A 13,914-nucleotide genomic window follows, 5' to 3' on the forward strand; every position below is an offset into this window, starting at 1 on the left:
ATAATGCCGCCTGTCCGAGGATGAGCTGGGCATTCTCCTCAGTGCGTCCCAGACATCACCTCCTTGAATCCTGCCAATGGTCCCACAGCAAACATTCCGCTCCATCCCTGGGCTGCAGAGAAAAGAAGCACTGGACCCTTCTCCACTGGGCCCAGATGGAGGGTTTGCTCAGAACTTGAAAGAGGGCGTTGACATCACCTCCTGATGGGAAGAATCACAAAGAAATTCAGGTGCAGAAGCAAAGTGTAAGCGAGGCTGAAGGTGGGACGTAAGTCTAGAAAGTGCAGGATGCCCGCCATAGACACACACATCCGATGCACACACACACACAAAGACACACGCATGCACCAACATTTCGGTCTTCGATTCCATTTAGTCTTGGCAAAATAGGACTTCCTGTTTTACAGGAAAACACACAAGGCTGAGATCATGTTTTGCCAGAGCGAAGAATCCACCAAGAAGTACGGACTCTAAGTCTGCACCTGAAAAGCACTTGGGAGGTTCAGGCTCCGCTGGCTACGCTTTGGCCCAGAGCCACTTTCAAACACTCCCCTCCATTTCTTGACCAGCCGACGTCTCTTAACGCACCGTTGTTGAGATGGTGGGACTATCAAAGGATCAAAACTCTGAGGATTAAGTTTCCGCCTTCGATTCATACAATTTCAAGAAATACAGAGGAAAAAGTACTTGGCAGGAAAAAAAAATGAGCTTGGAATTCCAATCGACCAAAAGCATTTGAACACAGTCAGAGGCCTCAGATGTGTCCAGAACGTGGCCAGCCCATCATTGCCTCCGCTGTGCAAAGAGAGACTTTTCAACTCTCCTTCTCTCAGCTGCTATCCTCCTTCAGAATAAAAATGCATTAGCAGCAGGATGATTACTGAGAAAGAGAGACACAGTGCAAACATTTCCCTTAGTGATGTCTCCTCTGGATGCAGCTCTGCAGGACCTCGGGGAAGCTCAGCGCTCTTTCCCTCCCAAGACTCAGCCTCCTGGAATTCGGGACAGCAACAGAATCCCCCGGGGTGGGAGGAAGCTGCTGGTCTGAATTTTCCAGCACTGGAGGTCAGTGCAGGAGAGTTCTGGAGTGCCGTAAAAATTACTGCAAACTGGATGGCTTAAAACAATACAAATTTATCACAGTTCTATAGACCGGAAGTCTGAGATCCAGGCGGGGCAGGCTGCTGAGATCCAGGAGGGGCAGGGTCGTGCTCCCTCCAGGGGCTCCAGGGGAGGGTCCTTCCTGCCTCTTCCAGCTTCTGGGGCTCCAGGCATCCCTGGGTTTGTGGCCGTGTCCCTCCCGTCTTTGCCTCCATCTTCACATGGCTTCTCCTCTGTGTCCATGTCTCCTTTTCTGTCTCTTACAAGGACACCTGTCGTTGGATTTAGGGCCACCCTGATCCACGATGGTCTCATGTCATATCCTTCACTTGATCACATCTGCAAAGACCCTGTTTCCAAATATGGTCACATTCACAGGTGCTGCAAGTCAGGGCCTAAACATATCCTTTGGGGAACACAAGTCAACCAGCAAGATGATGAGGCTGGAACCTCATCACATTCATTGTGTTCATCCCATAGAATTTGGTCAAGTGTTTTCCACGTGAAACGACACGTAATTATGGCAAGGAACACGTCCATTTGAAATGGACGTGTGTGCATGGGAAGAACCAGAAGCATCTGGCCATGCCTTTTTAAAGATTGATTGATTGATTGATTTTAGAGAGTGTGTGTGTGTGTGTGTGTGTGTGAGCAGGGAGTGGAGCAGAGGGAGAGGGAGAAGGAGAGAAGACTCCTCGCTGAGCATGGACCTGAGATCATGACCTGAGCCAAAATCAAGAATGGGACGCTCAAACCGACTGAGCCACCCTGCACCCCTGGCCACGCTTTTGAAAACAACTTTGCAAGCAATACAATGAACCCCAGGCTTGACCGACAAGACATCAAGGCATGGGTAGGCTGTGCACATGGGCTGATCTCCAAAACCCCTACAACACAATTAGGCAGCAATGGGGAGGGGGAGTACATACCTCTCAATGGTAGCCTCATTAGCTAAGTAGACAGACAAAGCTCAGTGCAGGCTGCCCCCCGCACACAGCTTTGGCCGAGGCCATTTCAACTGCTTGTAACCATTTCTGCTCAATGTCATCATAAATTTGCAGTTGTCCAGAAGGTGTCCTTCAGACGGAAAGAAGCAGGAATCCATCTTTCCTGTGACTCTTTCAGAGACCACACCATGCACCACCAACACCACCCTGCTGCATCTGCCCAGGTAGGGACACCCACTTAAGTCTATTTTCCACTCTCATTAAGCCGTATTCTAGAACCGATTTTTGTTTTAAACCAGTAGAGTTTCCTTATGAAAGAATTAATGTTTACATTGGCTAGTCCAAGAACCGGTGTCAATTTGGCAGTCATATTTCTTAATATAAATGAACGTGCCCTACCGCACACTTATAGGCTAGATGGAGAAAGAAAGGAAGGAAATTGCATAAAGTATTATTATAAGTATGTAAAAATCATGTTCAAAGCCTGCAAAGCCTGTAGAAATATTGAAACAGATGGTTCACGAGAAGGGTATTTCAGGGTGAATATTTTTCCACCATGGTTATGGCCCCATTGATTCTGTCTTCTTCCTCTTCTGTCTCTCTTGTGCCTGTCCCTATATCTCTCTTGCTCTCTCTCTGTCTCTCTGTCTCTGTCTCTTTCTCTCCCCATTTCGGTGATTTTGCCTCATGCCTCCCCATTCCCACGGCAACACCAGGCACCCAGGCAGTGGATCACGGTTCCCCGATCACTCAGCGGAAGAATATAGCATATCGGGAGAACTGATCTTTTCCAACACGTAATTCACATTTGCAACATGCAGACCCAACACGTGTGTGCAGGCTCAGCAAACACTGTCACCTCAAATGCAATCTCAAAAACACTCGTGTGGTCCACGGTGGCCTTTCTACTTGCTTTCTTCTACCTTCGACGCACACAACATTAGCCAGGAAAGCCCTTAGAACGTCATCTGACCTCCCTCTCCTTTACTTTCACTTTGTTTTATTTTTTATGATATTTAAATCTTATGAAATCTGTGCATGCGTGTCAGATCTAAACACCGATTCAGCAAATACAGTTGAAGGTCTCAGTGACACTGCCAACCTGCTGCCCCAGCCCAGGATGGTTGCGATGTACGTTTCAACATGCTCTGGTGTGCATTTGTGTCTTTGCAAGAACTGTGGGAAAGGGGACAGGGAATCTATCCTGTGTCTTTGCTGGAAATTACCACGGCTTTCTGTTGAAGGCCGTTCCCCAGCAGGTGCACAGAGTGGGAGGGAGGGACTAGGCAGGAGAGAACCCATCCCAAGAGGTGGAGGGACAGGACACCTCAGAAGCTGAGGTTCTGAGTCCCCAGAGCATGCTCCATCGTGCCATCAGACTTGGAAAACACAAACCCAATGATGACACTATTGACAATTTCAAGATGGCGACCCCAGAGTGCCAAACCCCCAGCATGGATGCTTTCTGAGTGTGGGGCATACCACTCCCCATGAAGCCAGCCCCCAAGGTTCCTCCAGGAACCTCTGCAGTCGAAGAGTCTGAAAGAAAAATGCCCAGAACCCCCATCAAGGGGGGGCCAAAGGCAGGAAAGAACAGCGAGACCCCCATCACTTCCCAAGGAAGGCAGGGAATAAAAGTAAGGTGACCAAAGTCAGCAGAGACTCAATCCACTGTGTCTCATCACACACCCAGGGAAAGTTCTGAAACCGTTTCAGCAAGTGTGCAGAATAAACAGAATTGGGAATTTGCTCAAGATCCACAGGACTGCCAACGAGGGTTTGGGAATAGTAGGGCTCTAGCTAAAACCTCTTGTCACGTCCATGTTCCTTTTAAGAGAATGCCAATGCCCTACCTTTGCGACAATCGAGAAGCTACTTCTCAAGGGACAAGTGTTTAGGGTCAGAAAGCAGGCAAGTGGTCCTCCTCCTCCTGTGTGTATACGAATTTATGTACAATGTCATTTATATGAAATATCCAGAATAGGAAAAATCTGTTAGAATAGAAAGAATAGAAAGTAGATTAGTGATTAGCTGGATCTAAGGAACATTTTGGGGGCTAGGATTTGAGGTGACTGCTTAATGGGTACTGAGTTCTTTTCGCAAGGAGGGATGATGAAAACGTTCTGGCATGGGATCTTGGTGGTGGTGGCACAATGTTGTGAATATACTAAAAGCCACCGAATCGTATACTTTAAAAAGGTGAATCTTAGGGTATGTGAGTTATAGTGAAGTAAAGAAACAAAAAATAAATTTACAAAAAGTTTTAAAGATGATGCACGGCTTTCTGCCTGAGAATGTAATTAGTTGGGTCATTAGCACACATTAGCACCAAGTTCTCAAATAACCCAGAAAACGCCTCTCACGTTTCTGAATCCATATCCAGAAATAGGATATGCCATAAAGCAGAAGTGTTGACAGTGAGGTTGAGGACGGATGAAGTTTAAATGCCCACCCAGGCAGACCCAACCCTTGTGTCAGCACAAAGTGTCAGGAAGATTTGAAAACAAGGGCCCTAATGTCAGGGGGTCAGGTTCAGCCTGGCAGCAGCCATGTGTCCCTCTCATGATCTGACTGCCTGGACGTTGAAAATAAATATCCAATATGTGCCATTTCCCCCTGGGGTCATGCGTTTGGAAAATCTATATTTAGGTACCCCAGACACAAAAAGTGACATGTCCCTGAGAGAATTGTAGCTTTGTTTTCTGAAAACTGTTCTCCAAGGAAATACTGTTCCTTGGAGAACAGTTTTAGATATATACAGGCCATGGCTCATCTTTCTGTAAGCTGTCCTAACTGTCAAGTTTCTTAGATCCAGGAGATAAAATCTCAGACATGATGTGACTTATCACCCCACTCCTCAACCTCCCTGACACTCAGCCCAGGTCAGAAAGAAGAAGCCCAGAGGTACAGCCCAAATATTAGGGACCCAGGATCATGCACACATGCCCGGGGGTGGGAACCCCATGAAACGAGGTAGATAGGCAAGCGTGAATAACAGTCCTCAAAGATACTGGGTTCTAATGTCCCAGAGTGGGGCCTTATGTGGAAATGGGGTCTTTGCAGATGGGATGAAGTGAAGGATCTGAGATGAGCTCATCCTGCATCAGGGTGGCCCTAAATCCAATGACAAGTGTCCTTACAAAGGGCAGAAGAGGAGACACAGAGGAGAGCCACGTGAGGGCAGAGGCAGAGATGGGAGGGACGTGGCCACCAGCCCAGGGACGCCTGGAGCCCCAGAAGCTGGAAGAGGCAGGAAGGACCCTCTCCTGGAGCCTCTGGAGGGAGCACGACTCTGCCTCGCCTGGATGTCAGCAGCCCTGCCCCGCCTGGATCTCAGACTTCTGGTCTCCAGAGCTGGGGGAGGATGATTCTCTGTTCACCTGAGCCCCTGAGCTTTTGGCAATGAGTTTTGGCCTCCCCAGGAAGCCCATCCAGCAACCGTGAAAACAGGTTCTGCAGCAAGTCAGCTAGAGGACACAATCTTAACTTCCTTTTTGGTGTGTTTCACTGGCACTATGTTGGAAGAGAAGAAAGACTCGGAAACATGATTGCTGGACATAAAGGAACTGTTGGCGTTGTTTGGACAGGCTCGGCCGATATAACGTGTCAACTCAAGAGTAAATTTGTCTTGTTCTTACTGCTCTCATAAGACTTACATAATCAATATGTATGTGACTGCTTATTTGGCATTTAGTATCACATGATACTTGCCTGGAGCTTCTAGAAAGTTTGGGCATCTGCAATATATCAGCATGGACACTCACGTAGATATCCTGTCTGCGATACCACAAGCCTGCCCCCAATGCCACAGTGAGCTGGGGGGGAACGGGACGGTGAACAACACCCCCTAGGATCCTACTTGGATGTGCTGGTGATTTCTTCATTCCGCACTCCTCTGCCGAGGCCCCCTTGATCCCCCATCAGCGTGCAGAGACGACCTGCTTTATGGTTTCCTAGGAAATGACCCAAACTATCAACTCTGCTCTTGAAATACTTTTGTATTCCTCCCTGTGCAGGGAAACCCCTGTCATTTCAGACGTTCAGATTACAATAGTGCCTCAAACATCGTGCTATGCCCAGGAGGTCACTGGGGTGGGAGGCTGAGAGTAAGGGTCAGTGGACAGGAAAAAGGCCACTCTTGCCGGCGGTGGGAAGGGATGAGAATTAGCAGTGGTGACGGCATTCAGTAAGTCCCTGGAATCAAGGAGGACACAGAATCATGTTTCAGACACACACACTCGAACTGTATAATTAAAAAAGACGGAAAGTTAACAAGCCCGTTACGTAGCTGGCCACCAGGATCCTTACCTCTGTGACAAAGAATAGCAAAATGCGTAGGGCACTAAATGCGTTTGGTTGGCTTCCCAATCGTATTTGGTGAAACCGTTTTGATTTATATGCGTAGCTTCCACCTTCAGAGTTTAGGGTTCTCCTTTGATACCTGCTAAGTGGACCACCTGTATAGTGGTATGTGAATGGCCTTCCGCCATCAAGGGGGTGGAGGAATTTCCATGCACCAACTTCGCTAGTCAAGCAAATTGACCAAAACCTGCAGTCATGCTCCATTTAACTTCCTGAATATACAATGTAAATTCAATGGGTTAAATGTTTCCACTCAGTGTGTGTATGAGTGTGTGTGTGTGTGCATGATACTGCAACTTTTTCAACAATTGTTAAACCCTTCTCCCATCTGAACCTATTATGTTTTTTTTGTTGTTTTTTTTTAAAGATTTTATTTATTTATTTGAGACAGAGAGAATGAGAGACAGAGAGCATGAGAGGGAGGAGGGTCAGAGGGAGAAGCAGACTCCCCGCCGAGCAGGGAGCCCGATGCGGGACTCGATCCTGGGACTCCAGGATCGTGACCTGAGCCGGAGGCAGTCGCTTAACCAACTGAGCCACCCAGGTGCCCTGAACCTATTATGTTTTTGGATGAATGGTAGCTCATGGGGGAAAGAGCACATTTGGGGCAATTTTGTGTTGTAGCATCTCAACGTACAACATGCAAAGAACACAGTGCCCCACCATGCATCGTTGTTCTTACAACATAACATTTCGAACCACCCGTCTGGGGAAGAAAAAAAAAGCACCCTGTGTCCTTAAGGCATCAGATCCCGGGGTGCATATGGCCTTCCCAGTCCTACAGGATGTAGACCTTTTTCTCACACAGTGGAAATTCCCCCATAAAGATACATCCTGCTTCAACTGGCAGGTCCTCATCCTAAGAATGTGGGACAAAAATAGGACCCTGTGTTGGATCTGGAGACCCCACGTGAATCGTGGTGAGCACAAAGCTGCCCGGACTGACACGGACGGGCTGTCCTCCGTGTGACCCAGATGCATGCTTCCACCGCCAGATAGAAAACGCATTAGCTATCTTCATGGTGTCAGCTCAGCGCACACCACAACACTGCTTTATATTTCCATCACTTTCCCACGGCTGAACGGCAAATCTCGGTTGCTGTTCTCTACACATCTTTTTTGCAGTGCCTTTTTATGGAAGATTGCAAACACATCATGGCTATTGAAACAGCGACAGATTCCATTCTTTGGCCTTTTTTAATTTTATAGGGGGATGGATCGTTCAAGTCCGCTTCCTTTGATGTGTTCAGCACGCGATAACACTTACATCTCAAAGCAAAAATACCAGTGGAGGAGCTGGTCCAGGAGCAAACTTTACAACACGTGTTCATTGTGTCTGCGATGCATCCCATAGAGTCTTTACAAAAAAAGAACTGCAGATTTTATCCCAAAACACTCATGGAAGTCGGCGACGTTCAATTATTTTAAAATTTTAAGCTAATTCTCCATGATTTGGGGTAAATGACATATACAGAGATGCTCAAAACCTTCAATCAACTGGGGCAAAAAAAAAAAAAAAAAGGCACAGACCAAACAACAACAACAACAAAAAACCCTGTGTGTTTATGTGGAAACTAATAAGATTTGGCAATATACACTCAGCATTTGTCTTTATTTTAAGAACCTCAACGTTTAAATGAAAGAAATCAAGTCTTTTTTTTTTTTTTTAACTCCATAGCGCTGGAAAGCGTTATGACTCTGCGTCGATGACCCGTGTCAACTTTTCTCGGCTCTGCCTCATTTTGAGTATAGACCCGCGTGTGAAATCCCAAACGCCTTTATTTTCCCTGACAACCGCTCGACTTGGAGAGCTCCCCGTCTGCGTGTGTGGAATGTCCGCGCCGGCGGGTTCGCGGTTTTGCTTTCTCTGCATTTTTTTCCCCTTCACTTCCCCATGCTTCTCATGATTGAATGTGAAAGTCAGACGCCCCAGCAGAAGCCCCAGGACCCTGGAAAGCAACACACGTCTGTGGGAGGCAACGTCGACGTGCTTTCGTGTTCAGTTTAGGGATTTCACAATGGGGGTCGTTAGAAACGGTTCTCTAAAAACTCCCGGCCCCTGCCGTTCTTCCTCAAGGTGTGTCTGTGTGTGCAAGTTAAGATGATTTTTTTTCTTAAATATTGTGTAGTGGTTTGGCAAAGGCCTGCGGCACAACGCACAGAAAAATCAGAAAGGGAAGGAAGAGCTAGAGACTTACTTGTTAGGTGTGAGTGTGCCAGGAGCACCTTGAAGACGGAAGGAACGAGACTCGTTTCTTTTTAAAAAGGATTAGCTACAACCAGCAACAAAGTTACAGACTGTGTCAAAGGGAAACTGGGTCTTCAACAACGTTATACAATAAGAACAGATTTGCTGAACAAAGGTGGACCTTGATGGTTATTTTCACCATAAAATAACGGCTCTGACTACATTTGCATGGAGGTCACACGGGGAGTCTGCAAGGACCAAAATGGGCTGCATTTACCCCCAAAAGGACAAGGGCGTTCTGGAAGCCCGGGATTGAGATGCCAGAGACGGCCATCAGAAACCCGTCAGAGGCCGCACCCTGGGGCCGCCCACAGGTAACGCGGGTCTTCTAGGACGTGTCCTTTTGTCAGTGACCTTGGTCCCCATAGCCAGTACCTGACAGAGACCACTTCCTTCCTTCCTGCAGGACGGGGAGCTCTGGGCATGCACCAGTTTTGGGACTTGTGCATGGTCATGTGGGTCGTAGAAGAAATAGGACATCTCAGGCTGGACACCTCGCAGCAAAGACGCACGTCCTTCAAAACCCCTTCTGGGGCTGGAAGAGCAGATCACACGGGAAGGCATCACCTTATACGCACCAGGCTCCTGGGACGTACTGAAAATGCCCACCTGTCAGCGGGCTGGCCCCCCCCTCCACGAACAAACAGCCCCTTCCCCCGGCCCTCGGGGGGGAGGGGCTCAGTCCAAGCGCCCCTCGGGTGGCTTCATCCATCCCACCATCCCACGTCCACCCTGTCCCTTTTTCCCGACATGTGGTTTTTATCGAAACTGGGAAACCGTCAAAGCAGCTAAATCGGGTCATTAACTTTCCTTTACATAAGGAGATAAAAAGCACATGCCAAGAACTGTTCTCATTTTTGAAACGTGGATTTTTTTTCCCATTTATTCTATTCTTTTTCTTTTTTTAATGACTCAACCATCATTGCAATGCCGAGGTGAAGAATCCATATGCTGTCCCAGGAGAAAAAAAAAAAAAAAGAAAAAATTAAAATTGAAAACTCGAAACCAAGGTCCTCGGGCTTCTCAGGAAAGCATGCGCCGTCATCCCAAAACTCTGAGTTGATTCGAAATGGGGGGTTTTGTCCTCCTTTCCCCACCTTCTGGGAGGATGTGGACCAAGATGGGTGAAAAGCCAGAAGGTACACACCAACAAGGGGGTGGTTACAGCGGCAGAAGTCAGAGGCCCCTGAACAGGACCCCTGGACCCCAACTGGAAATGTACACACACACTTTTGTGCGGACCCGAAACCCACCCTCTGTTTTCAGCCATGGTTCACTCCCCGCATGCCCCAATCGGACCCCTTGGGGGAAGAGGTGAGAATTTTTTTTTTAACACTTGAATACAAATATTTATAAGTTTATTTATATCTCCGTTTTACAAGATGTACATTCATACTATATGGTTTGACAAAATACACTTTGTCACTAGAACTAAACATGAGGGCATTTTGTGTTACGAACTTGCAAGCATATGGCCCCAAAAAAACAAAACAAATCAAAACAAAAACCCCTCCAGAATGTTTTTTTTTCCCCCACAATAGCAGAGGGAGAGGGGTTTTAAAGACCATCGGTTTGGGATAGCTTGTGTTATTTCATTTCATTTGAGCAATCCCTGAAAATGTCTGTAGGTCCAGACACACCTTGTATGCATAACCCAAACACTTTTGCCGTGCCGTAAATCATACTGGCTGCTCGTAAATTCGGGGAGGAAAAAAGGGGGGTGTGAGAAAAGCAACAGGCTTTAAAAATATAAAAATAAATGCAAGGCAATGTCAAATTTACACTCAACAAAATTAAAATAGCACATATTTATGAACTTTCAACCCAAAGAAAAAATAAATAACACATCCACATACATCCAATATCAAGAAGCAGAGAACCTCGCCTCTGTCTGATGGGACGTCTCCATACAATGGGGGCTCGGTTGTCAAACTACCACCTTTCAATAAATAGCTCACGTCATAGCTTTGAAACTTGATATTTTCTACATTCCTCAACTGATTTCTCATTAAATATCAAATTTCAATAAAACATTTATAAATTGCATCAAGTTTTCACGTGTATTGAAAAATCAGCATATTCCTAAGCTAATTTTTTTTTAATAAATTAGGCACCATTTTTTCAAATGTCCAAGTTGTCGACTGAGAAGCCCTCCCCCGCCCCGACCTCCCCGAACGTGAAGGAGCAAAGTGCCTCAAAAATTTTCTGTCATTGTAGTCCGCCTCTATAGTCTCCTCTGAGCCCCTCCGTGAAAAACTCCCAGGAAAAGGGGGTCTGTCCTCGCGCGACGAGAAGTATTAAAATGTGAGATTGGGAGCGGAGTACGGGAGCGGAGGAGGCTGAGATTTTCTTCCCATCGTGAGCCCAGAGGGAGGGCGGTGCCACGAGCTGGACACCCGTGCTGAAGGGGTATCTGCTCTTTCCTGCGGAAACATCCAGACGTCCTCCCGCCACCCGCCACGGCACAGGCCACAGATGCTCGTGGCCCAGCAAACGAGCCCATCCCTGAAAGTCAGGCTTGCCAGGAGAGGGGCGCCACCACGGGGGTGCAGCTTGGACTGGAGTGGGGGGGGGTGGACATTCCGTCCACCGCCATTGGCAGAGCAGGGGGGAGCATCCGAGGCTCGGAAGACCCACCCCCCTCGTGCAGGATGCCGACCCACTCAGGTGGCGGAGTTTGCAACGTCACCAATACATGTCCTGGATCCGCTTGCCGGTCCTGTGAACGCTACGGAAACCCCGTCCGGCCCAGCCCTGTGGTTCAGGGATCGTGAAAAAACCACAGTGAGCGGCATCCCTATCCGGCCAACCACAAAAGGACACCCCTGTTCCCTCAAGAAGGTGTCGTTTCTCTGAATCCTAGCAATTTTGGGAGTGGCTCCAAGGACGCGCGCGCGTCACATGCTTCATCTAGTAAAGCATACCCAGCGCACAACATCCGGAGACTCTGGAACCTTCCCCCAGGACACAATCTGTCGCTGCCTCGCACAACACACAGCGGAAGGAAGGAAAACTCAAATCCGTAAGGAAAGCCTAAAGGGAACGACAACGTCTCACCAGAACTCCGTGTTGCCAAACTGGGGCGATATCCATCCTAAAAGTACTCTTTGGCCAAGGTTTCGGGAAAAAAGAAAACAAGAAAAAAGAAAAAGAAAAGGCATTCGAGGCTCAACCCATCTTGGCAAATAAAACTCCGAGCTCAGTGCCCATGAGAACCAGCCCACAGCTCAAGCAGCATGCTTGGGCACCCACCTCAGCCTTCGCGGAGGTTTGACTACCCAATACTCTTGCATCCAATGGCGTGAAAACGCAGCCCTCCCCAACATGCTATCTACGTGATGCCACTCACTGAGCCCAACACGCCGGCCCACACACTATGTGGAAGTAACGTGCATGACTTGGAAAGGGGTCTCGTTTTGAGCAGAAAACACCGACAACGACCCAAAGGCATCCGCCTTGCATGTTTAATTTCTTACGCCCTGCAGAAAAACGAGTCAAAACCACAGCACACGCGTGCACATGGGTGAGCACAATGCCCTGGCTCTGGGGTGATGAGGACCCGGCGGACCGGGGACGCACACACATCCCGTCCCTGGCGTCCTCTGCATCCCACAAGAAAGGAAGTGGGACACAGAGCTGCAGTGTGAGGAGTGGACCCCCCCCCCCCAACTCAACTGAGAATCCCATCTGCTTGTCTCTCTCAGACTTTCTGGGAGAAAGAAGAGGCTGCAGTCACGGGCCATGGGTCACGCTTGCAGAGAGTCTCCGCGACTGTGTTCCAGGTGGACCCACGAGGCCAGCCACTCTCCACAGTAAATGCCACCCATATGGTTTGCTGGCTTGGTTCTGTTTTGGGGGGCATCCCATTTGTGAGGGTTATACCTGGCTCACTTTCCATGTTAAATCAGACAAAAGAAAGCAAAAAAAAAAAAAAGGCAAAAACAAGCATCAGGTGTCCCCCATCCAGCAGGGCTCATGATACCAGCCTCCCAGCAGGGTCAGGAGCATGCAGCTCTATGTTAAAACTTCATATTCTGCCAGGATCCTACCCCGTGTCTTTCTGCTCATGCGCAGTGAGTTTTCTGTTGGGGAGGGAGTGGTTATGAGGACTCTGTTCAGATAAAAAAAATTATTATAAGCTTTTTTGGAAAAAAAAATAAGGATGTACACATTTTACCTGCAACCTTTGCCAAGTGTTAAATTTTAGGACGAATGCCACTAGCTTTAAAGGGTTTGAAATGCATTGTTTGCATTTAAAGGAAAATTCCAGCTTATTTATAGGACCTTCTTCTTCTTTTTTTTTTAACTCACAGCTGTTTAGAAGCAAGACTGCACATACGAGGCTAACTCTATAATGCCATTAATGTCTGGGGGGGAAAAAAGTTGCAAGTGATTTAAAAATCCTGACCGTGCTTTCTTCTTCTCTCTCTGTCATTTTAGAGCTTTACTGAAATTTCCAAAAAATAAAAATTAAAAAAAATTTTAAAAAGCTGAAGGGGACTTTTGATTTGTATTAAGAGTTTCAGATGACAGAAATGAGACATGTCCAAATGCATCCACAGTTCAGCTCCGTGAAAAGGTAGAAAATGTTCCCTTACATGGAAGGAAAAAAAAATTATTTTTTTCCTTGGAAAAATATAGCAAAGTTCAGGGGTAAAGGAAAGAACATCGCCAACACCAAATCTGGAAAGGTCAAAAGCTGTTTTGGAATGAGAGTGAATAACCGGAGAAGTTCAGGAAACGCTAGGGGATGGCCAGTGAGGCGCTGGTGGGAACGATGGAGGAAGCGGCTTCCGTTTTCGGGGCAGGCCTGGGTGACTAAGGCAAAAACACAGGCGTAGTATCTTCAAAGTAGACCAGCCCAGCACTGCGGCTCGCCCCCCCCCTTCCCCTACACTACATGCAGAGCACATTGCCCCCAACTCGGGGCATCACTGGGGACCCTCACGCTTTGGTTCTGTCGTTTCCAGCGAGTTTCCCACTCCATACCAACTTCTAGAAAATAATTTACTATTTGGTGCTTTCACAATCGGTGGGGGCCGTGGAGAGGGGTGCAGGGAGGACGCAGGGAGAAAGAAGAAATCGAACCTGGAACGGACTAACCGCTACAAAACGTGAGCTTAAAACTCACGGCCTGGAGGACGTGTGTTAGCCTCTTTTCCCAGAAACATCTCAGCCGCAGGCTTCACATCCTGGCTTTCCCCCCCACCCCACCCCCGGCCCCCGGGGGTCCTGCTTTATCACATGCCACACACC

This window comes from Leptonychotes weddellii, chromosome X (genome assembly GCF_054177405.1).
Source record: "Leptonychotes weddellii isolate Sample4059 chromosome X, ASM5417740v2, whole genome shotgun sequence".
NCBI lineage: Eukaryota > Metazoa > Chordata > Mammalia > Carnivora > Phocidae > Leptonychotes > Leptonychotes weddellii.